At 45.9% G+C, this 23772-nt stretch overlaps 1 protein-coding gene and 1 pseudogene across 2 annotated transcripts in view; both read right to left on the bottom strand.

The window, feature by feature from the left end:
• SINHCAF (SIN3-HDAC complex associated factor) overlaps positions 1 to 23772 on the bottom strand; it is an 80629-nt gene that overhangs the window by 47403 nt on the left and 9454 nt on the right. The gene's annotated exons all lie outside the window — the stretch shown is intronic.
• Positions 22651 to 23054, bottom strand: LOC116472257 (ubiquitin-ribosomal protein eL40 fusion protein-like; annotated as a pseudogene).

The following is a 23772-nucleotide window of genomic DNA, read 5'->3' as shown; positions in this document are numbered from 1 at the left end:
AAGGCAGGCAGATCACATGAGGTCAGGAGTTCAAGACCAGCCTGGCCAACATGGTGAAACCCTGCCTCTGCTAAAAATATAAAAATTAGCCGGGCATGGTGGCTCACACCTGTAATCCCAGCACTTTGGGGAGCCAAGGCAAGTGGATCACCTGAGGTCAGGAGTTCAAGACCAGCCTGGCCAACATAGTGAAACCCTGTCTCTACGAAAAATACAAAAATTAGCAGCACATGGTGGCACTCACCTGTAATCTCTGCTACTCGAGCGGCTGAGCTGTGGTGGCACATGCCTGTAATCCTAGCTACTCAGGAGGCTGAGGCAGGAGAATCGCCTGAACCCGAGAGGTGGAGGTTGCAGTGAGCCGAGATCATGCCACTGCACTCCAGCCTGGACAATAGAGCAAGACTCCGTCTCAAAAAAAAAAAAATATATATATATATATATAAAATAAATATGTAAATTAGCCGGGCATTTTCACGCAGACCTGTAATTCCAGCTACTTGGGAGGCTAAGGCCCAAGAATCACTTCAATCTGGGAGGCTGAGGTTGCAGTGAGCCGAAATCACACTACTGCCCTCCAGCCTGGGTAACGGAGTGAAACTCTTGTCTCAAAAAATAATAATGGCCGGGCCAAGTGCCTCACGCCTGTAATCCCAGCACTTTGGGAGGCCGATGTGGGTGAATTACCTGAGGTAGGGAGTTCGAGACCAGTCTGACCAACATGGAGAAACCCCATCTCTACCAAAAATGCAAAATTAGCCGGGAGTGGTGGCACATGCCTATAATCCTAGCTACTCGGGAGGCTGAGGCAGGAGAATCCCTTTAACCCAGGAGACGGAGGTTGTGGTGAGCTGAGATCAATCCATTGCACTCCAGCCTGGGCAACAAGAGCTAAACTCTGTCTCAAAATAATAATAATAATAATAAATATATAAATATAATTTTAAAAAATTAATGGACATTTTCAAGGTTCTTATAGGTTTATCGCTAATCAAAACTTTAGTTTACAATTTTTGCGTTTGACCTAAAATGAGTTTGGAAGTTATAGTGGTCACATTGTTGATATGATGTCATCCCTGTCCTTATGACAATAAAAATGAATAAGCTTAATAGCTGTTTCTGTGTTCCACTGGTGGCAAATTGGACCCTAATCATAAATTTCTGCCCTCTTTCTAAAGAGAATTTTAACAGTTGTCCTGGGTTGTCTCAAATATTTATTTGGCTTATGACAGATCTTCCAAAAATAATTTCAAATTATTGTATGCCTCTGAAGGTATGAAAACTGCAAATACCGGCCGGGCGCGGTGGCTTATGCCTGTAATCCCAGCACTTTGGGAGGACGAGGCGGGTGGATCACAAGGTCAGGAGTTCGAGACCAGTCTAGCCAGCATGGTGAAACCCCGTCTCTACTAAAAATACAAAAAATTAGCCGGGCATGGTGGTGCACGCCTGCAGTCCTAGCTACTTGGGAGGCTGAGGCAGGAGAATCGCTTGAACCTGGGAGGCAGAGGTTGCAGTGAGCTGAAATCACACCACTGCACTCCAACCTGGGTGACAGAGCGAGACTCCATCTCAAAAAAAAGAAAAGAAAAGAAAGAAAATTGCAAATACCGTAACAATATTTTTTAAACTCCAATTATGGTTTACAGGAGTATATATATACATATATATAAGTATGTACACACACACACACTCACATATACCTTGAATGCTTTTTCTCTTGAAAGTTTATGTAAAGAATATTTATTGTAATACAGGGATGGAATAATAAACTCAAATGTGCAAGCAATGCAGGAATTACAGTACTTAGGATATACGGTTCAGGTAAAAAAGTACCTAGAAGTTGCAGAGCTACTGAGTTAATGTAGCTAGACTTCCTCTGCTCTCAAAGTATAGGTCAAGAAGTAATCTGGATAAGTTTTTTAGGAAGGGTAGCTACAAAATTCTTTTTTTAAATTTTTTTATTACTTTTTAATTTTTCTTTGATAATCCTATTGCAATAAACAAAATTCTTAAAGAAAAATCTGAATTCCATAGTCTTTTTTTTTAAAGCAACCACCTGCTATTTTTGAACAACCGAGTGCATTCCAAAGGTTCTTTTGTCCATTTTGTTGCTTGAACATGTCATTATGGATGGCCCTACCCAGGCCCAATAGCTCATGTATGGGCTACTTTTAAATACTGCTACCTAAATTGCCCAAGTGAATTTTTCAACGTGAAAAAGGAAAGAAAGAAATGCAAGAAGTAATTTATAATATATCAATTTGTATTACAAGAGATTGAATTACATCATGCTAGGAAAATATCTGCGGGTTTTTGTTTTGTTTTTGTTTGTTTTTTTTGTTTGTTTTGTTTTTGTTTTTGTTTTTTTTTTTTGAGACGGAGTCTCGCTCTGTCACCCAAGGCTGGAGTGCAGTGGCGCGATCTCGGCTCACTGCAAGCTCTGCCTCCCGGGTTCACACCATTCTCCTGCCTCAGCCTCTCCGAGTAGCTGGGACTACAGGCGCCCGCCACAACGCCCGGCTAATTTTTTTTGTATTTTTAGTAGAGACGGGGTTTCACCGTGGTCTCGATCTCCTGACCTCGTGATCCGCCCGCCTCGGCCTCCCAAAGTGCTGGGATTACAAGCGTGAGCCACCGCGCCCGGCTGTTTGTTTGTTTTTTTGAGGTGGAGTTTTGCTCTTGTTGCCCAGGCTAGAGTGCAATGGCGCGATCTCGGCTCAGGACAACCTCCACCTCCCGGGTTCAAGCGATTCTCCTGCCTCAGCCTTCCGAGTAGCTGGGATTATAGGCACGAGCCTCCATGCCTGGCTAATTTTGTATTTTTAGTAGAGATGGGGTTTCTCCATGTTGGTCAGGCTGGTCTCGAACTCCCGACCTCAGGTAATTCACCCACCTTCGCCTCCCAAAGTGCTAGGATTACAGGCGTGAGCCACCACACCCTGCCCTGAGTATTTTTTAATGACTACAATGCTATGTTGAACTCATAAGTAGTTTTCAAACATTTTGAAGTTGAAAGCTAACTACTTTGCTTATAATGTATGTCTCGCTGTAGAATTATCCCTAATGTTTGAATTTGCATTCCTTTAGCAAACATTTAATGATCATCACTATGTGCCAGATAGTGAAATCATTTCAGAGCTCGAGGGGCTCAAGCCTCTCTAATTCATTTCTATATAATTCTATTTTATTTGCTCCTTTTTCTCCTGTAGAATGTGTTGCCTTCTTTTGAGATTTATTGTCAGCAACTTTAGAATTTAATATACTTGGAATGGAGGATAAATTAAATATAAAGGATTGTAGAAGAGGACAAATCTTGCCTGATTATGAAGGACATTGCTTTCAATTTAGTCATGTTTGTAATAACAAACTAATGATTGTTTTTAAAATAAAGGCAGATACCCTCATCAGAGGCTGGCACCAGCCACATGAAAACATGTTTGCCAAGCCCAGGAAAGAGCTGATTATTATTATTAAGCATAGGGTTTGGTTCCTCTTTTTCTCACAACAAAACAAGTACAGTGTTTTATTAATTTGTTTAAATCTCTTTGAAGTTCAAATAGCAAGCGGTCAGAGCAAGGCAGATAAGTTTACACTCAAAGGTATAGCCTGGATTATGCCATCTAAGTTACCCCAATCCTCCAACAAGTGTCGACAGCTGCCAGAAAAAGTTATTTATTACTTAATCAGAATTAACTTTTCAAATTTCTGGACATAAAAGCTTAAAGAATTATCAAAAACTTATTCTTAGAGTATCCTGAACTTATAGAGATCTTAAGTTTTATAATAGTATCTTATGACATTTGAACAGCATGATTTTATCTTATTTATTTATGTTTATTTATTTATTTATTTTTGAGACAGAGTTTTGCTCTTGCTGCCCAGGCTAGAGTGCAATGGCAAGATCTTGGCTCACTGCAACCTCTGCCTTCCGGGTTCAAGCGATTCTCCTGCCTCAGCCTCCTGAGTAGCTGGGACTACAGGCGCGCGCCACTAAATTTTGCGCCCGGCTGGTTTTTGTATTTTTAATAGAGACAGCGTTTCACCATGTTGGCCAGGCTGGTCTTCTGACCTCTAGTGATTCGCCCGCCTCGGCCTCCCAAAGTGCTGGGATTACAGACATGAGCCACTGCACCCGGCCAGCATGCTTTTAAAAAATAAAATTACCAGTAACAAAAATAGTTTTTCATTAAGAAGAACATTGAAAAACTAGAATGAGTTCACAGGAGGGTAAATCAGGACAGCGAAGAAGGATGGAAACCATAGCATAAAAGCAATAATAGAAGGAAGGCTGTGTTTCGATTGAGTAAGAGGGCAATCAATCTTTGACTATCTGAAGGATTGTCCTTAGTAGAGGGATGGGCTTGTTGTTTTGTCCTTTGGAACAAAATTAGTCTTGAAAATCAAAAGAATGATGCTAAACATGATAAAATTTCCCAAACATACAAATAGTCCCAGGATGGTTCAGGATACTTACAAAGGCAACACCTCATCACTAAACAAACAGATAAAATCAAGATAATCCTTTTAAAAATTCCTCAATGAATTGCATTACTTACAATATGAAGCTAGCTAACCTCTCTAAACTCCTGTTTAATTTTATGAATCTTTGATTGCACGGAATAAACTAGTGGTACCATCAATAATGTCTCAAGGTCATGAGGTGTTTACATCACTGTGGCCATAGAATAAAGTGTGAGAAATAAAAGAAAAAAAAGTAAGTACCAGGGACTTAACCATGTATGGCAAGGGGATCAAATCTAATCTGGAGGTAAGAGAAGCCTTCTTTGAGGAAGTGACATTGAGATATTAGTAGGATTCGATGGAGAAGTGGGAGAGAAGGAAAGAGTGTTGAACCAGTGGCAACTTCAGGAACAACGGGTGTTAGAAAAAGACATGACTAAGAGAAAAAAATGTGTCTTTGACTAAATAAAAGTCAGAATAAAAGATTGCAAATGAGTCCTGTTTGAGGGAAAAGATGATGTTAGGTGTTGGAGACAGAGATTTAAGCCCTGTGAATTTGGAAGTTACGTCGGAGTTGGACGTAATTGCATGCCAAAAGCATACCTCAGAGATGAACCCCTATAATTAGGTTACAAATGGTTTAATCAATGTATGTTTCTTCTACCAAAATTTAGTTTTCTTTTTTTTTTTTTTGAGACGGAGTCTCGCTCTGTCGCCCAGCCTGGAGTGCAGTGGCGCAACCTCGGCTCACTGCAAGCTCCGCCTCCCGGGTTCACGCCATTCTCCTGCCTCAGCCTCTCCGAGTAGCTGGGACTACAGGCGCCTGCCACCACGCCCGGCTAATTTTTTGTATTTTTAGTAGAGACGGGGTTTCACCGTGGTCTCGATCTCCTGACCTCGTGATCCGCCCGCCTCGGCCTCCCAAAGTGCTGGGATTACAAGCGTGAGCCACCGCGCCCGGCTCAAAATTTAGTTTTCTAAATGTCAGTAAGAAGTTGATCCCCACCACTATCCCCAGGCCAGGTGCAATGTCTCAGGCCTGTAATCTCAATACTTTGGCAGGCCAAGGAAGGAGGATCGCTTGAGCCCAGGGGTTTGAGGTTGAAGTGAGCTATGATAGCACCACCACACTTCAGCCTGGGTGACAGAGCAAGACTGTTTCAAAAAAAAAAAAAGAAGAAGAAGGAGAAGGAGAAGAAGAAGAGGAAGAGGAAGAAGAAGAGGAGGAAGAGGAAGAGGAAGAAAGAAGGAGAGGGAGAGGGAGAGGAAGAAAGAAGAAAGAAGAAGAAGAAGAAAAAAGAAAAAAAGAAGTTGATCCCCCAGACATAGAGTTCACTTCCTGGAAAATCCACTGTTCTAACTATTCAAAGTATTACTAAAGGCAAGGATGCTACATCATCAACAGATGATGAACAAGTGAATGAGTGGACACATAATAATCAAAGAAACATGCTCCATTGCCATTTCTAAAAGCTTTGATGATAAAATATTGAGGAACCTGGAAGAATTTATTTATTGATTTAAGTTTTTTTAGTGACAACATCTCACCCTGTCGCCCAGGCTGGACTGCAGTGGCACAATCATAGCTCACTGCAGCCTCCAATTCCTGGGCTCAAGTGGTCCTTCTGACTTAGCCTCCAGAGTAGCTGGGACTGGAGGCATGCACCACCACACCTAGCTAATCATTATTATATTTTTTGTAGAGATGGGATCTTGCTATGTTGCCCAGGCTGGTTTCCAACCCCTGGCCTCAAGTAACCCTCCCACCTTAGCCTCTGGAGTAGCTGGGACTACAGGTGTGTACCACCATGCCAGGCTAATTTTTGTATATTTTGTAGAAACAGGTTTTCCCATGCTGACTAGGCTGGTCCTGAAATCCTGGGCTCAAGCAATCCTCCTGCCTCGGCCTCCCAAATGCTGGGATTACAGTTGTGAGCCACCACACCAGACCCAATAATTTCTTAATATCAGTAAAGTATAAGTGATAAAGTATCAGTGAAATTAGTGTACCCAAAAGAATATAAATGGAAATAAACATGTAAGAAGATGCTGGACTTTATTCATAATAGTTTTGGCCAGGCACAGTGGCTCACGCCTGTAATCCCAGCACTTTGGGAGGCTGAAGCAGGTGGATCACGAGGTTAAGAGATCGAGACCATCCTGGCCAACATGGTAAAACCCTGTCTCTACTAAAAATACAAAAATTAGCTGGGCGTGGTGGTACGTGCCTGTAGTCCCAGCTACTCAGGAGGCTGAGGCAGGAGAATTGCCTGAACCCAGAATGCAGAGGTTGCAGTGAGCCGAGATTGCACCACTGCACTCCAGCCTGGAGAATAAGTCTGCTTTATATATGCTGACATAGAAAGATAGTCACAATATAGTAAGTGGATAAAAAGCAATTTGCAAGCTGGGTGAGGTGGCTCATGCCTGTAATCCTAGCACTTTGGGAGGCCGAGGTGGGCAGATCACCTGAGGTCAGAAGTTCAAGACCAGCCTGACCAACATGGAGAAACCCCGTCTCTACTAAAAATACAAAATTAGCCAGCCTTGTGGTGCATGCCTGTAATCCCAGCTACTCGGGAGGCTGAGGCAGGAGAATCGCTTGAACCTGGGAGGCTGAGGTTGCAGTGAGCCAAGATCGCGCCACTGCACTCCAGCCTGGGCAACAAAAGCAAAACTCTGTCTCAAAAAAAAAAGCAATTTGCAAGCTGGGCATGGTGGCTTGTGCCTGTAATCCCAGCACTTTGGAAGGCCAAGGTGAGTGGATTGTTCGAGCCTAGGAGTTCGAGACCAGCCTGGGCAACATGGTGAAACCCCATTTCTACAAAAAAAATTTTTTTTTTTTTTGGACGGAGTCTCGCTCTGTCACCCAGGCTGGAGTGCAGTGGCGCAATCTCGGCTCACTGCAAGCTCCGCCTCCCGGGTTCACGCCATTCTCCTGCCTCAGCCTCTCCGAGTAGCTGGGACTACAGGCGCCTGCCACCACTCCCGGCTAATTTTTTGTATTTTTAGTAGAGACGGGGTTTCACCGTGGTCTCGATCTCTTGACCTCGTGATCTGCCTGCCTCGGCCTCCCAAAGTGCTGGGATTACAAGCGTGAGCCACCGCGCCCGGCCTTACAAAAAAATTTTTTTAAAAAATTAGCTGGGAGTGGTGGCGCAGGCCCATAGTCCCAGCTACTTGGGAGTCTGTAGTGGGAGGATCTCTTGAGTGTGGGAGGCGGAGGTTGCAGTGAGCCGTGACTGCACCACTGCCCTCCAGCCTGGGGGACAGAATGAGACCGTCTCAAAAAAAGCAGAACAAAACAAAAAAGCAATTTGCAGAACAGTAGGAAAGTGTGATTTCATCTGAGGGGCAAAAAGGAATATATGTAATATAATATATACATACAGGTAATATATGTACACATGCATATATTTCATGTGTTTGCACATAAACAGTGATTGCAGAGAGGAGATTTATCAGTGTTAATCACAGTTGCTTCTGAGGATAAAAGAAAGAAAGAAAGTGGGAAGGAGTTACTTTTATTTCATATAATTTTACCCACTTCAGGTTTTTGTTTGTTTGTTTGTTTTTGAGACGGAGTCTTTCTCTGTCCCCCAGGCTGGAGTGCGGTGGCGCGATCTCGGCTCACCGCAACCTCCACCTCCTGGGTTCACGCCATTCTCCTGCCTCAGCCTCCCGAGTAGCTGGGACCACAGGCGCCCACCAACACGCCCAGCTAATTTTTTTGTATTTTTTAGTAGAGACGGGGTTTCACCATGTTAGCCAGGATGGTCTCGATCTCCTGACCTTGTGATCCACCCGCCTCGGCCTCCCAAAGTGCTGGGATTACAGGCTTGAGCCACCGCGCCCGGCCTTGTTTGTTTGTTTTGAGACGGAGTTTCCCTCTTGTCTAGCAGGCTGGAGCGCAATGGCACAATCTCGGCTCACTGCAACCTCCGCCTCCCGGGTTCAAGCGGTTCTCCTGCCTCAGCCTCCCAAGTAACTAGGATTACAGGTGCCCACCATCACACCCGGCTGGTTTTTGTATTTTTAGTAGAGACAGGGTTTCCATGTTGGCCAGGCTGGTTTCAAACTCCTGACTTCAGGTGATCCACCCACCTCGGCCTCCCAGAGTGCTGAGATTACAGGCATGAACCACCACCCCCGGCCCCCTCTTCGGGATTTTATGAGCTTTGGTCATTTTGGTAATATAATTTTTTTTTTCTTTTCTGAGACGGAGTTTCACTCCTGTTGCCTAGGCTAGAGTGCAGTGGCGCGAGCTCGGCTCACTATAACCTCCACCTCCCGGGTTCAAGTGATTCACCTGCCTCAGCCTCCTGAGTAGCTAGAATTACAGGCACCTGCCACCACACCCAGATGATTTTTGTATTTTTAGTAGAGATGGAGTTTTGCCGTGTTGGCCAGGCTGGTCTCAAACTCCTGACCTCAGGTGATCCGTCCGCCTCGGCCTCCCAAGTGCTGGGATTACAGGTGTGAGCCACCACATCCAGCCAGTAATATAAAAATACTTAAAGGTAGAAAGAAACCCTATTAAAATATGTAGGCTGGGCGTGATGGCTCATGCCTGTAATCCCTGCCCTTGAGGAGGCTGAGGCAGGAGGATTGCTTGAGGCCATAAGTTCGAAGACCACCCTGACCAACACACTGAGACCTTGTCTCTATTAATTCAAAAACACACACACAGAGCACATTAGGAATACAAACAACAGTATTTTTTTAAACGGTGTTTGTATTAGTTTAACAAATGAATTACTGAGGCAATGTTAGCTTCTTGAACCCAGGGTTTGTATCTGGCTTTAAAGCTTCCACAGTGTCTTGTACACTACCTGCTCATGTAACTAGTACCTACTTATATAAACAAATATACAACCAAGAAGTCCATAAAAGCTCTTCTTTCCTCTACCCAGAACTCTCTTCCCCCTCATCTTTGAATGTTTAAATCCCATCCATCCTTCGAGGCCTGACTCGAAGCCAGCTCACATCAGTAATGGTCATTGATTGATTGCCAGCTCTGGATCCGGCATTACTCTGCACACCCACATATTTTATCTTCCTTCGCAATAATCTTCACAAGAATCCTGACATAGATGCTAGTCTTTCCTATTTACATAGGAAAAAATGGGCCTTACAGTTATGAAGCTTATTCAGTGTCTTATGTGTCATAAATCAGTGATGGGGATGATAAGAAACCTCACCTCCTGACCTGGTTCATTCTGAATTCATTCCACTTTACTCCATGGACTTCGCCCTAATCTCTCAAACAGGAAGCAATACGTTCTTCCTCTCAGCTCTTCTAACACTTGGTGAGTGCCTCTGAAAGCACATATTAGTTTCTACTTTATGTTTCATTTATCCGTGTATAGCCTCACATCTCTATATGAGAATGAGAGCTGACTCTAAACATTTCAATCCACAGATGGCATAAAAATCACCTGTGAACTTTTAAAACACTTTTGTGCCACAGACTGAAGGAATCAGAATTTCTACACTTGGTACCTGGCTATCTGCATTTTTTCTTTTTTTTTTTTTTTTTTTTTGAGACGGAGTCTCGCTCTGTTACCCAGGCTGGAGTGCAGTGGTGCGATCTCGGCTCACTGCAAGCTCCGCCTCCCGGGTTCCAGCAATTCTCCTGCCTCAGCCTCCCGAGTAGCTGGGACTACAGGCGCCCACCACCACGCCCGGCTAATTTTTTGTATTTTTAGTAGAGACTCAGTTTCACCATGTTAGCCAGGATGGTCTCGATCTCCTGACCTCGTGACCTGCCCGTCTCGGCCTCCCAAAGTGCTGGGATTACAGGCATGAGCCACCGCGCCTGGTCTATCTGCATATTTTTAAACCTGCATAGTTGATGCTGATGCACACTAAGGGCTTAGGACAGCTAGCTTCATCCCAGCTTGATTCGTCTTTGAATTTCCCTAGTGCCTTCAAATAGCAAATGCCAGGTGGGGCATGGTGGCTCATGTCTGTAATCCCAACACTTAGGGAGGCCAAGGCAGGTGGATCCCTTGAGCTCAGGAGTTCCAGACCAGCCTGGGCAACGTGGTGAAACCTCGTCTCTACAAAAAGTACAAAAATTAGCTGGGCATGGTGGTGCACACCTGTAGTCCCAGCTACTTGGGGGGCTGAGGCGGAAGGGTTGCTTGAGCCCAGGGGATCGAGACTGCAATGAGCTGTGATGGCATTTCTGCACTCCAACGTGGGTGACAGAGCAATACCCTGTCTCAAACAAATAAAAAAGAGCCAGGCACGGTGGCTCCCACCTGTAATCCCAGCAGTTTGGGAGGCCGAGGCAGGCTGATCACCAGGTCAGGAGATCGAGACCATCCTGGCCAATATGGCGGAACCCCGTCTCTATTTTTTTTTTTTTTTTTTTTGAGACGGAGTCTCACTCTGTCACCCAGGCTGGAGTGCAGTGGCGCAATCTCGGCTCACTGCAAGCTCCGCCTCCCGGGTTCACGCCATTCTCCTGCCTCAGCCTCTCCGAGTAGCTGAGACTACAGGTGCCCACCACCACGCCCGGCTAATTTTTTGTATTTTTAGTAGAGACGGGGTTTCACCGTGGTCTCGATCTCCTGACCTCGTGATCTGCCCGCCTCAGCCTCCCAAAGTGCTGGGATTACAAGCGTGAGCCACTGCGCCCGGCTCCTGTCTCTGTTAAAAATACAAAAATAAGCCGGGTGTGGTGGTGGGCACCTGTAGTCCCAGCTACTCAGGAGGCTGAGGCAGAAGAATCGCTTGAACCCAGCAGGTGGAGGTTGCAATGAGCTAAGATTGCACCACTGCACTCTAGCCTGGGCGACAGAGTAAGACTCTGTCTCAAAAAAAAAAAAAGAAAGAAAGAAATGAGGAGACCGGGCTTATCAGGTCATCCCTTAGGCTAGCAGCTGCCCTTTCAAGATGGCTCTGTGCTTCCTTTTTTTTTTTTTTTTTTTTGAGACAGGGTCCTGCCTTGTCACCCAGGCTGGAGTGCAGTGGCACATTCACGGCTCACTGCAACCTCGACCTCCCAGGCTCATGAGATCCCCCAACCTTAGCCTCCCAAGTAGCTGGGACTATAAGCATCATGCACCACCATGTTCAGCTAATTTTTAATTTTTTTTGTACAAACAGGGTCTTGCTATATTGCTCAGACTGGTCTCGAACTCCTGGGCTCAAGCGATTGGCCCACTTCAGTCTCCCAAAATGACTGGAGCGGAGTTACAGGCGTGAGCCACCACACCAAGCCTGGCCTTTCTTTTTCTTTGAAGGGTACCCTAATTTTCTTACTTTTTTTTCTTCTTTATTATTTTTTTTTTGTTTCTAATAAACATCGAGACAGCCTTCAAAGTTACCCTAATTTTATCCAGATCACATCTGCTTAAAAATTGTACGATATATTGGAAGGATAAAGAGTCTGCCTTCGCTCCCTCAAATTCTCTCTAACTTGTAGGATAGTGAAACAGGACTAGATCCTGCTGGCAGTGCTTTGAGAAAGAATGAATTGATATGTGAAGGGGAAGCAGACTTAAGGGGACCACGGCTGGAATGTGGCCAAACAGGACGGACCACATATGCACCATAAAGGCTGATATTCCTAGTCTGAGGAATTGCCTACTCAAGGAATCATTTTTGGTGATATATCTGCCTAGTAGCCAAATACCCTTATAAGAACAAAAACCCGTGTGTGTGTAAGATTAGCTGATGCTTCACTTTTCTCAATGTTTTATATTGCATATTATCATAAGAAATCTCGGTGGATCAGGCCGGGCGCCATGGCTCACGCCGGTAATCCCAGCAGTTTGGGAGGCCGAGGTGGGGGATCACCTGAGGTTAGGAGTTTGAGACCAGCCTGGCCAACATGTCGAAACCCTGTCTCTACTAAAAATACGAAAATTAGCCAGGCGTGCTAGCCGGCACCTGTAATCCCAGCTACTCAGGAGGCTGAGGCAGGAGAATTGCTTGAACCCAGGAGGCGGAGGTTGCAGTGAGCCAAGACTACGCCACTGTACTCCAGCCTGGGTGACCAAGCGAGACTCCATCTCAAAAAATAATAATGGTAAATAGATCAGTTAATAGGGTTGAAACAAACAAAAATGGAAATAAATAAAAAGAAACAAAAACAAAAGAAAGCTCATTGAGATTTTTGCATAAATTTGATCCAAAATGGACTGCTCTTATTAAATAAGGATTATAGAGCTGGCCCACGATTAGTGAAGTATATGCTTGAGTTGTTTTTCGTAATAATATTATTTCATAATATCATTAATTAATATATTCGTGCACATACTCTGCTATATGATAAGGATATACAATATTATAAAATATACTTCCTAGACTGGGTGTGTTGGCTCACATCTATAATCCCAGCACTTTGGGAGGCCACAGCAGGAGGCCGTGTTCGAGAGCAGCCTGGGCAACATAGAGAGACTGTGTCTCCACAAAAACTTTAAAAAATTATCGGGGCATGATGGCATGGGCTTTTAGTCCCAGCTACTCAGGAGGCTGAGGGGGGAGGACCCCCCTCGCTTGAGCCCATAATGCAGAGGTTGTAGTGAGCTGTGATCTTGCCACTGCATTCCAGCCTGGGTGACAGAGCAAGACCTTGTCTAAAAAATAATAGAGTAAAATATACTTCCTATACTTAATGGGCTTTCAGCCCCAAGAGGGAGACATAACAGTTATGTAAAAAGTAAATACCAGCTGGGCACAGTGGCTCACGCCTGTAATCCCAGCACTTTGGGAGGCTGAGGCAGGCAGATCACGAGGTCAGGAGTTCAAGACCAGCCTGACCAACATGGTGAAACCCATCTCTACTAAAAATACAAAAATTAGCCACACATGGTGGCGACCGCCTATAATCCCAGCTACTCAAGAGGCTGAGGCAGGAGAATCGCTTGAACCCGGGAGACAGAGTTGCAGTGAACCAAGATCGCGCCATTGCACTCTAGCCTGGGCAGCAGAGCGAGAGTCCATCTCAATTAAAAAAAAAAAAGTATGCATAAGGTACTAAGGGAGGCTGGCACGGTGGCTCACGCCTCTAATCCCAGCACTTTGGGAGGCCGAGGCGGGCGGATCACCAGAGGTCAGGAGTTTGAGACCAGCGTGGCCAACATGGCAAAACCCCGTCTCTACTAAAAATACAAAATTAGCCGGGTGTGGTGGCGCACGCCTCTAACCCCGGCTACTCAGGAGGATGAGGCAGGAGAATCGCTTGAACCCAGGAGGCAGAGGTTGCGGTGAGCCGAGATCACGCCATTACACTCTAGCCTGGGCAACAAGAGTGAAACTCTGTCTCAAAAAAAAAAGAAAGAAAGAAAGAAAGAAAGGTACTAAGGGAGCACAGAGCTGGAATACTTGGGCCAGCTAGTATTCAGAGAAGGTTTGGAGAAAGGGCTGCTTGAGTGGATCTGGAAGGATGAAAATGAAGTTGTCAGGTGAACAAACATGGGCAGGGTTTTCTAGGCTGCAGGAACAGCAAAAGCAAAAGCCCATGAGTGGAAAAATGTGAAAAAGCATGCCATGTTCAAGAAACATGCAGATTTATTACAGTGTCAAGTGCATGATTGGATTTGTGGAGGATGAGTCTGGTCAGGTCATGCAGGGCCTGTAAGCCATGTTAAAGAACTTGGACTTAAGCTGTAGGCAGAGGGAGCTGTTAAAAGCATTTAAGCAGAGGAGTGACGTGATTTGTTTCATGTGTGTAAGTAATTCTAGATGCAGTATGGGGGACAGACAAAAAAATAAGACTGCAGGCAAGGAGAGTCCTTAAAATCGTATTCCTATAGTTTTGTCAAAATACTATTGACGGCCATAGCTAGATAAGGATAAAGAGGACAGATCTAGGAAACCGAGGCAGATTTTTAAGGAGGGAAAAGAAGGAGGACTTGGTTATTGACTAAACATATATGCAGGAGAGCAAGAGACCTAATTTCCATGCTTCTAATTTGGGTTTTGTTTGTTTGTTGTCTTTAGACAGCATCTTGCTCTGTTACTCTGAGCTAATGTTTTTGTTTTGTTTTGTTTTTTGACACAAAGTCTCGCTCTTATGCCCCAGGCTGGAGTGCAGTGGTGTGATCTCGGCTCACTGCAACCTCCACCTCCCAGGTTCAAGCGATTCTCCTGCCTCAGCCTCCTGAGTAGCTGGGATTACAGGCGCCCGCCACCACACCTGGCTAATTTTTGTATTTTTAGTAGAGACAGGGTTTCACCATGTTGGCCAGGCTGGTCTCGAACTCCTGACCTCAGGTGATTCTCCCGCCTCGGCCTCCCAAAGTGCTGGGATTATGGCATGAGCCACCATGCCAGGCCCTCAGCCTAATGTTTTTTATGTAGAGACGAGGTCTCACTACGTTGCCCAGGCCAGACCCTAACTCCTGGCTTCAAGTGATCCTCCCACTTCCCATGTTTCTAATCTTTTTTTTTTTTTTTTTTTTGAGAAGGAGTCTCGCTCTTTCACCCAGGCTGGAGTGCAGCGGCGCGATCTCAGCTCACTGCGGGCTCTGCCCCTTGTGGTTCACGCCATTCTCCTGCCTCAGCCTCCCGCGTAGCTGGGACTACAGGCGCCCGCCACCTCGCCCAGCTAATTTTTTATTTTTTATTTTTTATTTTTTTTGAGACGGAGTCTTTCTCTGTCCCCCAGGCTGGAGTGCAGTGGCGCGATCTCGGCTCACCGCAACCTCCACCTCCTGGGTTCACGCCATTCTCCTGCCTCAGCCTCCCGAGTAGCTGGGAATACAGGCGCCCGCCAACACGCCCGGCTAATTTTTTATGTTTTTAGTAGAGACGGGGTTTCACCGTGTTAGCCAGGATGGTCTCGATCTCCTGACCTCGTGATCCGCCCGCCTCGGCCTCCCAAAGTGCTGGGATTACAGGCGTGAGCCACCGCGCCTGGCCCATGTTTCTAATCTTGATGGTGGTCACATGAACTAAGTTTGAGAAGCTAGGAAACGAACAGGGTTTCAGAAGGAGGATGATCAGATCTGATCTGGGGAAGGGAATGAGAGAGAAGAGAAGCTAGAGAGGAATGAAAGATCAAGGAAAGTTTTTGTTAGTGTGTTTGTTATGTTTTATTGTGTGAATAACTTGAACATGTTCATAGGCTTGGACATAGGGTTGTATTCTATTCTGCATGGTAGGAACTCAGTAAATATTTCTTGTAAAAATGAAAAGATTGGGAAGCTGATGCAGGTAGATCATTTGAGGTCAGGTGTTCAAGACCAGCCTGGCCAACATAATGAAACCCCGTCTCTACTAAAAATACAAAAATTAGGCGGTAGTGGCACACACCTGTAATCCCAGCTACTCGGGAGGCTGAGGCAGGAGAATCACTTGAACTCGGGAGGCAGAGGTTGTGGTGAGCTGAGATCACGCCACTGCACTCCAGCCTGGATGACAAAGTGAGACCCTGTCTCAAAAAAATAAAATAAAATAAAATAAATAAGAAAAAGAAAAAATGGAAAGGGTTGAGAGGAAGAAATTAGAGATAAAGAGAATATGACTGAAAAAGCAAGGTCCTCAGGAAAACCACATGCGGTCATGTCTTAGTCTGTTCGGACTGCTATAACATAATACCATAAAATAGTGGGCCGGGCACGTTGGCTCACGCTTGTAATCCCAGCACTTTGGGAGGCCGAGGCGGGCGGATCACGAGGTCAGGAGATCGAGACCATCCTGGCTAACACGGTGAAACCCCGTCTCTACTAAAAATACAAAAAAATTAGCCGGGCGTGGTGGCGGGCACCTGTAGTCCCAGCTACTAGGAGAGGCTGAGGCAGGAGAATGGCGTGAACCTGGGAGGCGGAGCTTGCAGTGAGCCGAGATTGCGCCACTGCACTCCAGCCTGGGCGACAGAGCGAGACTCCGTCTCAAAAAAAAGAAAAAAAGAAAGAAAGAAAGAAAAAATACCATAAAATACTTGGGTGGCTTATAAACAACAGAAATGTATGGCTCACAGTTTTGGAGGCTGGGAAGTCGAAGATCTGAGAGCCAGCTTTGTTGGGTTCTGGTGAATGCTCTCTTCTGGATTGTAGACTTCAGACTTCTTGCTGTGACCTCACATAGTAGAAGGGACTAGCTAGCTCTCTTGAGCCTCTTTTACAAGGGTCAGGATTTCAACATATAAATTTGGGGAGGACATAAACATTCAAACCAAAGCCAGTAGAATTAGGAGCAAAGGTGGATGACTTGGTCTTGGTCTTCAGCAATAGAAGGGCATTTCAGGCCGGGCGCAGTGGCTCATGCCTGTAATCCCAGCACTTTGGGAGGCCGAAGCGGGCAGATCACTTGAGGTCAGGAGTTCGAGACCAGCCTGGCCAACACAGTGAAACCCCCGTCTCTACTAAAAATATAAAAATTAGCCAGGTGTGGTGGTGTGCACCTATAGTCCCAGCAACTTGGGAGGCTGAGGCAGGAGAATCGCTTGAACCCGGGAGGCAGAGGTTGCATTGAGCCCAGATCATGTCACTGCACTCCAGCCTGGGAAACAGAGAGTAAGACTCAAAAAAGCAAACAACAACAATAAAAAAAGAGTAGTGCGGGCTGGGCGTGGTGGCTCACGCCTGTAATCCCAGCACTTTGGGAGGCCAAGGCGGGTGGATCATGAGGTCAGGAGTTCCAGACCCGCCTGACCAACACGGTGAAACCCTGTCTCTACTAAAAAAATACAAAAATTAGCTGGGCATGGTGGTGCACGCCTGTAATTCCAGCTACTTGGGAGGCTGAGACAGGAGAATTGCTTGAACCCGGGAGGCGGAGGTTGCAGTAAGCTGAGATCACACCACTGCACTCCAGCCTGGGCAGCGGAGTGAGACTCCGTCTCAAAAAAAAATAAAATAAAATAAAAAAAAGACTAGTGTGATGTGTGTCTTTCAGGGTTTTCCAAAGAAACAGAACCAATAGGAGCATATATACACTCTTATTATATATCTATATGATATATAGAGTAAGCAATTGTAGGAGTGAACAAGTCTTGGCCGGGCGCGGTGGCTCAAGCCTGTAATCCCAGCACTTTGGGAGGCCGAGGCGGGCGGATCACGAGGTCAGGAGATCGAGACCATCCTGGCTAACACTGTGAAACCCCGTCTCTACTAAAAATACAAAAAATTAGCCAGGCGTAGTGGCACGCGCCTGTAGTCCCAGCTACAGGGTGAACCTGGAGGCGGATTCATGACCGAGATCACCCAGCACTCACCTGGTGAAAACGACTCTCAAAAAAAAAAAAAAAAAAAAAGTCTAAAATTTGTAGGGCAGGCCTACAGGCTGCAAGCTCAGAACTTGGGCAGGAGGTGACACTCCAGTCTTGAGGTCTCAAGGCAGAATGGAAACCTCAGTTTTTGCTCTTAAAGTTTTTTTTTTTTTTTTGAGACAAAGTCTCACTTTATTGCCAAGGCTGAAGTGCAATGGCACGATCTCAGCTCACTGCAACCTCTGCCTCCCTGGTTCAAGAGATTCTCCTGCCTCAGCCTCCTGAGTACCTGGGATTACAGGCATGTGCCATCGTGCCCAGCTAATTTTTGTGGGTTTTGTTTGTTTGTTTGTATTTTAGTTTGAGACGGAGTCTCGCTCTGTGGCCCAGGCTGAAGTGCAATGGCAGGATCTCGGCTCACTGCAACCTCCGCCTCTCGAGTTCAAGCAATTCTCCTGCCCTCAGCCTCCCCAGTAGCTGGGATTATAGGCGCCCGCCACCATGCCTGGCTAATTTTTATATTTTTAGTACAGACAGTGTTTCACCATGTTGGCCAGGCTGGTCTCAGACTCCTGATCTCAAGTGATCTGCCCACGTCGGCCTCCCAAAGTGCTGGGATTATAGGTGTGACAGCCACCACACCCAGCCCATTATCACAAACTTTCTTATCTCCTGTTTGTTCTCCTGAGAACCCATTTATTTTTCCAAAATGGTCATTTGTTTTCGCACAGGTGCCTTTCTCTCCTTCCCCTTCACCAATTAAGATGGCGTATAAGCCCCAAATTCTAGCCACCCCTTTGAATTACTCATCACAGAATTCTCCCATCTGTATACACCTTGCACATGTGAGTGTGAACTCTTTTTTATTTTTCTCCTGGTAAGGTATCTTTTGTGAGTTTAATATGCAGGCCCTAGCTACTGAATCTAAGAAACTGAGAAGTGACTGGGTGGGGGGGCTCATGCCTATAATCCCAGCACTTTGGGAGGCCGAGGCGGGCGGATCGCCTGAGGTCAGGAGTTCGAGACCAGCCTGGCCAACATGGCGAAACCCCATCTCTACTAAAAATACAAAAATTAGCCAGGCGTGGTGGCGAGTGCCTGTAATCCCAGCTACTCAGAAGGCTGTGGCAGGAGAATCGCTGGAACCCAGGAGATGGAGGTTGCAGTGAGCCAAGATCGTGCCACTGCACTCCAGCCTGGGTGATAGAGGGAGACTCTGTCGCAAACAACAACAACAACAACAACAAAAACAACAATAAATGAGCTCGGTACGGTGGTGCGCACCTGTAGTCCCAGCTACTTGGGAGGCTGAGGCAAGAGGATCCTGAGCCCAGAAGGCTGAGGCTGCAGTGAGCTATGCCTGCACCACTGTACTCCAGCCTGGGTGACAGTGAGACCATGTCTCAAAAAAAAAAAAAAAAAGAAAAGAAAAGAAAGAAAAAGAATGTCCAAGGTTTTTAGGCTTGGAGGCAGTGTTTTGCAACTATCCATCCACATTCTTCCCTTTTCCTACCCTTAACAATTGCACACATATTTCTAACAACTGGTCGGGATTAGGGATGCAATGTGCGGCTGTGTAAGGAAGGTCTGCATGGGGATCACCAAAGACCTTGGCCCTATACATGCAATGCTTTAGATAAAAGTAATCCCAGTGAAGTATTACCCTGCCTGTTAGACAGAGCAGTCTGTTGACCAAGAAATGAATAATCAGTCACTGACAAGAGTAGAAAAAAGAGCAAGAGGCCAGGCGTGATGGCTCACGCCTGTAATCCCAGCACTTTCGGAGGCCAAGGCAGGTGGATCACCTGAGGTCAGGAGTTTGAGACCAGCCTGGCCAACATGGCGAAACCCTGTCTCTACTAAAAATACAAAAATTAGCCAGGTGTGGTGGTGTGTGCCTGTAATCCCAGCTACTGAGGAGGCTGAGGAAGGAGAATCGCTTGAACCCGGGAGGTGGAGGTTGCAGTGAACCGAGATCGCGCCACTGCACTCCAGCCTGAGCAAGAAGAGTGACACTCCATCTCAAAAAAAAAAAGAAGAAGAAGAAAAGAAAAGAGAAGAAAAAGAAAAAAGAGCAAGAAATGATGTGAGAAATTTTTCTGAAACATGAGAGAATTGCTGTCTTCCTTTGGGCAGGGACAGGCTGACTGGTTAATGCACTTGCTTCAGTCAATCGAAATTGAAGCAATTAATGTAACCGTAAGCACAGATTTACAAGCTTTCTCCATTTGACATAAGATTTATTTATCTGGGTTGGTGTTTTCCTGAGTTTCATTTCTATTTTTAGGTTTGAGTTTCTTTCTAAGGGACGTGTGGATACGACTCGTAAATTATAAGCTTTTGGCGTTTTGGCAACTGCAATAACAAAAACCTAAAGCATGAAGATTAAAAACCCCGCCTGGCCTGGACGCACTTCACTTACTCTGTTAGACTGGTAACTTCTTGCCAACAGAAACTTAAAGAAGCACTTTCTGCAATTAATATGGTAACTACCATTAATGGCTTTGTTTTCTCCAGACAAGCCAACAGCACTGGCATTAGTCTTTAGTCTCGATGAACTGGTTCTGAGAAATGGAAAGCATGGGAAACAGAATAGCACCCAGCAGCAAATCTAGCTGCAAAATGCTTTTTGGTCCTCCAAGGTGAATTAAAACCTTGAACTTAGAAGCCGATATGACAGATTTTAATGTGTCAGAAATGACTGGTGCCACAAGCTTCGTAACCACCAGTCCAAATCTTACTAAACATGCAGACCACTCTCCATAGCCCCTGGGGCACCAAGCCTCAAGGACGCCCACAGCTCCCTGGCTCTCCAGATCCAGATCGGTGGCGCTTCATCCTCTCCTAAAATACTTCCCTTGGATTCTTCATACCTCAAGGGGTCTCTAACCCACTTTCCTACATGCAGCTGCAGACCTACAGCTAAGGTGGGACTGAGGGAGGGAAAGAATGAATGTTCGCTATTGGGCTCTAGTACCAAGTACGTTATCTACTTTATCTCCTTACCTCACACTATCCCTGTAAACTAAGCATTATTCTTATCATCCTCATTTTATCACTGAGCAAAATGAGCTTGGGAGAAATGAAGTAACACACTGCCAGTCTCATAGCTAGTAAGTGGTGGAAATGGGCTCCTATTCAGGTCCTTTTGAATTCAAACATGGCAGGCTTCATTCATCTGCATTGTAAACCAGGATTTTACCTACTTAGTTTATACCAGATAATTTCCTGAGAAAGGGTTGCCTCTTCCCAGTTTGTCCTAAGTGTGTGTGGAGGAGTCCAACATCCTAACCACGCAGTGAACATCCCCCAAGACATTTTGTACTTAGTGCCAACAAGGGAGGATCAACCTGGGCTTTAATCTCCTTGGTGTGATAAGAGAGACATGGACCATTTAATAAGTGTAGTGCTGAAGTTAGGGGGTGCAGGTAGGCACAGCAGCCCCAGAGGAGATGAGGTCCTGGCTCACAGGTCCTGAGTTCCCAGATAGCACCACGAGCTGACAGTTCCCTTCCAGCACCAGCAGTAACACACCACAGGGCAACGTGGCTTTACCCTTCTCCAGGGGAATTCATACCCATGGTCTCACTTAAACTTCAAACACCATACTCAGAAAATAAAGTTGCGAGGAAACTTTTTTTTCTTTCTTTCTTTTTTCTTTTCTTTTTTTTCTTTTTTTTGAGATGGAGTTTTGTTCTTGTTGCCCAGGCTAGAGTGAAATGGCACGATCTCGGCTCACTGCAACCTCCGCCTCCTGGGTTCAAGTGATTCTCTTGCCTCAGCCTCCCAAGTAGCTAGGATTACAGGTGCGCACCACCACACCCAGCTAATTTTTTGTATTTTTTTTTTTTTAGTAGAGACAGGGTTTCACCATGTTGGCCAGGCTGGCCTTGAACTCCTAACCTTGGATGATCCACCTGCCTCGGCCTCCCAAAGTGCTGGGATTACAGGCATGAGTCACCACACCCAGCCTGAGCCACCATGCCTGGCTTTTTTTTTCTTTATTTTTGAGACAGTCTCACTCTGTTGCCCAGGCTGGAGTGCAATTGCACGATCTCAACTCACTGCAACCTCCACCTCCCGGGTTCAAGCAATTCTCCTGCCTCAGCCTCCCGAGTAGCTGGGATTACAGGTGCCCACCACCACGCCCGGCTAATTTTTGTATTTTTAGTAGAGACAGGGTTTCACCATGTTGGCCAGGCTGGCCTCGAACTCCTGACCTCAGGTAAAGCCTCTGAAAGTATTGGGATTACAGGTGTGAGCCCGGCCTGAAACTTTTATTCTACCCTTCACTCTGTGTGCTAGAACCAGAAGAGTCATCTTATCAGCCTGTTCCTGGCTAATTGCAGTTAATAAATGCATAATACTAGTCTGAGTGTCCACAGGAACCAGACTGTTTCTTAGTCTCCCTTGAACTTGTGAGGACATGAGCTGAATAATTTGGAGTGTCAATTGATTTATGAAAGCTTCTCAAATGACAAATTCAGGACACTCACTCACAAGCGCCATTTGGAGATGGTAGTACCCCCACCACTTCACTGAGGAAGCTCTTGAATGGCCATCAGAAGCACTTCTATTGGCCAAATCCAGTAAAAATTTTTCTGTTTATTTATTTATATTTTTTTTTGTTTTTTGTTTTTTATTTTTTTTGAGACGGAGTCTTGCTCTGTCACCTAGGCTGGAGTGCAGTGGCACGAACATGGCTGATGGCAGCCTCAACCTCCCAGGTTCAAGCCAACTTCCTACCTCAGCCTCCTGAGTAGCTGGGACTGCAGGTGCAAGTCACCACACTTGGCTAATTTTTTGTAGACATGGGGTCTCACTATGTTGACCAAGCTGGCCTCAAGCATTCCTCCCATCTTGGCCTCCCAAAGTACTGGGATTACAGGCACAAGATACCATGCCCAGCCCAATAAACATTTTTCTTTTTTTTTTCCACTCAACGAAAGGGACACTTTATTGAGGCTTCAGGGCCACGGGGCCTGGGCAGGAGGCTGCCCTTCAAGGAAAGAACAACCTTATTTGAACTTCTTGGGACGCAGGTTGTTGGTGTGGCCACACTTCTTCTAGCGGCAGTTGACAGCACGAGGGTGAAGGCGAGCATAGCACTTGCGGCAGATCATCTTGTCGCAGTTGTATTTCTGAGCAAGCTGGCGGAGGGAAGGCTCAATAATGCCACCTCGCAGATGCAACACCAGGTGCAGGGTGGACTCTTTCTGGATGTTGTAGTCAGAGAGTGCGGCCGTCCTCCAGCTGTTTGCCAGCAAATATCAGACGCTGCTGGTCAGGTGGGACACCCTCCTTGTCTTGAATTTTGGCTGTGACATTCTCAGTGATGTCACTGGGCTCGACCTCAATTGGTGATGGTTTTGCCCATGAGGGTCTTCACAAAGATCTGCATGTTTGCATCTGCAGCTCAGCCGCCTCGCTCTTTTTTTTTAGACGGATTTTTGCTCTTGTTGCCCAGGCTGGAGTGCAATGACGCGATCTCGGCTCACTGCAACTTCTGCCTCCCAGGTTCAAGCGATTCTCCTGCCTCAGCCTCTCGAGTAGCTGGGATTACAGGCATGCGCCACCATGCCTGGCTAATTTTGTATTTTTAGTAGAGACGGGGTTTCTCCATGTTGGTCAGGTTGGTCTTGAACTCCTGACCTCAGGTGATCCGCCCACCTCGGCCTCCCAAAGTGCTGGGATTACAGGCGTGAGCCACTGCGCCCGGCAACATTTTTCAATCTTCATCATACTGGAGGTTAGCAATTCACACATGTGGCCAGTGGCTCCTTATAACACTCTTTTTGGTACCTGTGACACTGTACTCTCTTGGATTTTCTGCCACCTGTCTGGCTGTATCTTTTCCGTTTTCTTTGTTAACTTCTTGGCTTGTACAACAATTAAATGTAGTGAGTTCCTCTGATGTCAGTCCCTGGGTCCTCTTCTTTTCTCATTGTATACGTTCTGCTGGGGCAGTCTCACCCCTTCCGATTGGTTTTTTCAGTGATTCACAGATTTGTACCACCAACCTTGTTTTTTCATATATCATGAGATACATATATCCAACTAGTGTTTAATATCTCCACTTGGAAATCCGACAGGCATCTGACACCTAACATGTTAACACTGAAGCCGGTCTTTGATCTTCA

Source organism: Hylobates moloch, unplaced genomic scaffold (assembly GCF_009828535.3).
Source record: "Hylobates moloch isolate HMO894 unplaced genomic scaffold, HMol_V3 SCAFFOLD_8, whole genome shotgun sequence".
Classification (NCBI taxonomy): domain Eukaryota; kingdom Metazoa; phylum Chordata; class Mammalia; order Primates; family Hylobatidae; genus Hylobates; species Hylobates moloch.
This window is presented reverse-complemented; position numbering and strand designations above follow the sequence as displayed.